The sequence below is a fragment of the Bos indicus x Bos taurus genome, chromosome 7 (genome assembly GCF_003369695.1).
Source record: "Bos indicus x Bos taurus breed Angus x Brahman F1 hybrid chromosome 7, Bos_hybrid_MaternalHap_v2.0, whole genome shotgun sequence".
NCBI classification, from domain to species: domain Eukaryota; kingdom Metazoa; phylum Chordata; class Mammalia; order Artiodactyla; family Bovidae; genus Bos; species Bos indicus x Bos taurus.
Genome location: NC_040082.1, coordinates 96378656 through 96383356, shown reverse-complemented (window position 1 = coordinate 96383356; position 4701 = coordinate 96378656). Strand labels below are relative to the sequence as shown.

General features: G+C 41.5%; 1 pseudogene; it reads left to right on the top strand.

The window, feature by feature from the left end:
* Nucleotides 1-1275: 1275 nt before the first annotated feature.
* Nucleotides 1276-3648, top strand: LOC113895953 (annotated as a pseudogene).
* Nucleotides 3649-4701: the final 1053 nt, after the last annotated feature.

Below are 4701 nucleotides of genomic sequence, written 5' to 3'. Positions count from 1 at the left end.
GATTGTGGTTTTCAGTCTGTCTGCTCTCTGATGGAGAAGGATAAGAGGCTTATGGAAGCTTCCTGATGGGAGAGACTGACTGAGAGGAAATCTGAGTCTTGTTCTAATGGGAGGGGCTATGCTTAGTAAATCCTTAATCCAAATTTTTGTTGATGGGTGGAGCTGTGTTCCCTCCCTGCTATTTAGCTGGGGCCAAACTATGGTAGAGGTAATGAAGATAATGATGACCTCCTTCAAAAGATCCCATGCAGGTACTGCTACACTCAGTGCCCCCAACCCTGCAGCAGGCCACCACTGACCCACACCTCTGCTGGAGACTCCTGGACACACACAGGCAAGTCTGAGTCAGTCTCTTGTAGGGTCACTGCTCCTTACTCCTGGGTCCTGGCGCACAAAGTTCTGTGGTGCCCTCTGAGAATCTATTTCCCAGTCCTGTGTAAGTTCTGGCAGCTCTATGGTGAGGTTAATGGCAACCTCCTCCAAGAGGTTTTGTGCCATACCCAAGTCTGCTGCATCCAGAGCCCTGTCCCTGTGGCAGTCCACTGATGACCCATACCTCCACAGAGATGCTCAAACACAGTTCTGTCTCAGTCTCTGTGGGGGTCTCTGGGTCCTGGTGTGCACAAGGTTTGTTTGAGCCCTCTTAGCATCTCTGGCGGAAATGGGGTTTGATTCCAAATGCAAATTCGCCCCTCCTACCATCTTGCTGGGACTTCTCCTTTGCCCTTGAACGTGGGGTATCTCCTCACAGCCATTCCAGAGCCTACCACCTTACTGGGGTTTCTCTGACCTTGGACGTGGGGTATCTCCTCTCAGGGGCTTGCTGCTCCAGCACACCACTCCAGCACCATATGCAATTAATTAAACAATATTGATTGAAATTTGAAGTCCACCAAAGATATGAAGTATATACTAAATGACTTCTAAAAGACAACTCTGATATTTGAGTAATCCCCATTTCATGAAGAGGGAAGACAGAAAATCAAAGATGATAAAACTCTGAATATCAAATAAACTGTGTTCTGATTATGAAAATTCATTTTTAATTTAGAATCCAGATGACATAGTTCTGCATTTCATAGATATTTGTAAATATTCTAAATTAAGGAAATATCTAGAATTGTATTTGAAGAAAATAAGATTTATATAAATGACATAATTTCTTTATATTTTAATAATTATATATTTTCTTAGAAGAAGAAGGGAATCTCTCGTTCTGTTATTTCTTTAAAAGTAGGCTGTATTTAACTGAGATCATGGATGTATTGTCTCTAATGTTCTTGTTTCCTTTCACTTTTCATGAAGTTTTATAATCTAAGAGTGTATAGACAAAAATGAATAACATAGAAGCCAATGAGGAAACGATTCTAAGACAGAATTTCTCATACTGAGAAATATCGCTGAAGGTGCTGCCACCCAGTTGTGTCCAATTCTTAGTGGCCCCGTAAACTGTAAGCCGCCAGGCTCCCTCATCCATGGAATTCTCCAGGCAAGAACAATGGAGTGGGTTGCTCTTTCCTTTTCCAATTGCTGAAGGTACTCAGATGTATACTCTTAGAAATGAATTGCTTGAATCCAAAATATGATGCAGGACTGCATGACGATTTACATATTTCCTATTTTTCCAGCCTTTTTTTCTTTTTCCAAAGGTGTCTGAGCTACACAGAACTGGAAATCTAACCAGTGTCTCAGAATTCTTCCTCCTGGGCCTCTCAGACGATCCAGAACTGCAGCCTTTGCTCTGGGTCCTGTTCCTGGCCATGTACCTAGTCACCATGCTGGGGAACCTGCTCATCATCTTCACTGTAACCTCTGACTCCCACCTCCACAACCCCATGTATTTCTTCCTCTCCAACCTCTCCTTGGCTGACATCGGTTTTGCCTCCACCACGGTCCCCAAGATGATTGTGAACATCCTAACTCACAGCAGAGTCATCTCCTATGCAGGCTGCCTGACACAGATGTCTATTTTTATCCTTTTTGGATGTATGGATTGTCTGCTTCTTACTGTGATGGCCTATGACAGGTTTGTGGCCATCTGTCACCCACTACACTACATGGTCATCATGAACCCTCGCCTCTGCTGCTTCTTAGTTTTGGTGTCTTTTTTTCTTAGCCTTTTGGACTCCCAGGTGCACAATCTGATTGTGCTACAACTTACCTACTTTAAGAATGTTGACATTTCTAATTTCTTCTGTGAGCCTTCTCAGCTCCTCAAGCTTGCTTGTTCTGATACTTTCACCAATAACATAGTCACGTATTTTGATGGTGCCATTTTTGTTTTTCTACCTTTCTCAGGAATCTTTTTCTCTTACTACAAAATTCTTTCCTCCATTCTGAGAGTCCCATCAAGTAGGAGGTATAAAGCCTTCTCCACCTGTGCTTCTCATCTGGCAGTTGTTTGCTTATTTTATGGAACTGGCCTTGGTGTGTACCTCAGCCCAACCATCTCACAATCTCCCAGGCAGGGTGCAGTGGCCTCAGTGATGTACACTGTGGTCATCCCCATGCTGAACCCCTTCATCTACAGTCTGAGGAACAGACACATCAAAAGGACCATGTGGAGGTTTTCCAGAAAAATGTTCTAATCTCATTGCCTGTGCCACCCATTTAGAGTGTAGGTTGGAAAATGTAGCAACATTAACACCTGAAAATTCTACCTCTTTCATGATATCATTCTTGTAGCTCGTAGGACCTGTCTCTCCTTGTTTTACACCTGAATATTACTTCTTTTGGTATGTTTTTAATGGGGCTGGGAGAGTATCCTGGGATTCTGTAGACGTTAGAACTACTGCATGACTGAATCTTATTATACCTAACGAGGAGTATCTAGCTTATCATGGTGATCCACATTCTAGAAAGATGAAAAAACTCCCTTTTTACAGATTTAAATATATATTTTTCCCAAAGCTGTTGTTTGTTTTCCAGTTGATTACTATGTTTTAATTTTTTGCATGCAGTCTATGTATGAAGGTGCATGTCACTGCTTCTCAGCCTTGGCTTTTATCAAAATCATCTGGAAGGCTTAAAAATACTATTTCCCAACATTGTAAATCAACTATACTACAATAAAATAAATTTTAAAATATACTGACAACTGAGTCTCATTGCCAAAGATTCTGATTCAATTAGATTTGCATGTGTCCTGAGCTGAGGATATTTTTTTTTATTTTCCTTATTTTTATTTATTTATTTTTGGCCACGTGGTGTAAAATATGATGTCTTAATTCCTGCACTAGGGATTGTACTCATGCCCACTGCATTGGATGGCAGCCAAAAATAAATACATAAATCTTAAAAACACCCACATACAATATCACTTCACACTTGTCAGAATGGCTATTGTCTAAAGACAAGAGATATTTATTATCCACATAACATACACAGTGAAACAGCACAAATGAACTCAAATGACTGGCCAGTGTTGTATTTTTAGTATGTAGTGGAACTATGTCTTAATCCAGAACCCATGGTTTTTATGATTACACTATACTGCCTCCAGAGATCAGAGAATTCTGAAGTACCAGTTAGGAAAAGCAAGCTATGTGTGGTTGGTTAGGGAACTGCTAGGGTCAACTGGGGCTGAAACAGCATTGTGGGGTGACCTTCACTTGGCATCTACTAGGCAAGCAAAAGAAAGCTTTTCAACCATCCACAGAAATATTGAATGTGTTACAATATTACTTCTGTTTTATGTTTTGGTGAGGTATATGGGATCTTAGCTCCCCAACCAGGGATCAAACTCTCATCCCCTGCATTGGAAGGTGAGGTGTTAACCACTGGACTACCAGGGAAGTCCCTCATTAGCTATTATGGAAGAACATTTGCACATGTAAATGAGGAAACCTACAAGAATATTAATTATGCATTTTATGATAATGCAAAAAATTGGAAATGTATTTAACTCACAGATTCAAACTGAATACAATTCTGCATCTTAGTGATTAAGAATGTTGGAGCTGAGGCTAGACTGCCTAGTTTGAATCCAGATATCCAGATACTACATTCAGAAAACTAAGAACATGGCTTCCGGTCCCATCACTTCATGGCAAATAGATGGGGAAACGATGGAAATAGTGGCTGACTTTATTTTGGGGGGCTCCAAAATCACTGCAGATGGTGATTGCAGCCATGAAATTAAAAGACGCTTACTCCTTGGAAGGAAAGTTATGACCAACCTAGACAACATATTAAAAAGCAGAGACATTACTTTGTCAACAAAGGCCCATCTAGTCAAGGCTATGGCTTTTCCAGTAGTCATGTATGGATGTGAGAGTTGGGCTATAAAGAATAATTGATGCTTTTGAACTGTGGTGTTGGAGAAGACTCTTGAGAGTCCCTTGGACTACAAGGGCATCCAACCAGTCCATCCTAAAGGAAATCAGTCCTGGGTGTTCATTGGAAGGACTGATGCTGAAGCTGAAACTCCAATACTTCGGCCATCTGATGCGAAGAGCTGACTCATTTGAAAAGATCCTGATGCTGGGAAAGATTGAGGGCAGGAGGAGACGGAGACAACAGAGGATAAGATGGTTGGATGGCATCACCGACTCAATGGACATGAATTTGGGTAAACTTCGGCAGTTGGTGATGGACAGGGAGGCCTGGTGTGCTGCAGTTCATGGGGTCACAAAGAGTCAGACACGACTGAGTGACTGGACTGAGCTGAACTGAACCCAGATACTAGTACAGTAAAGAATC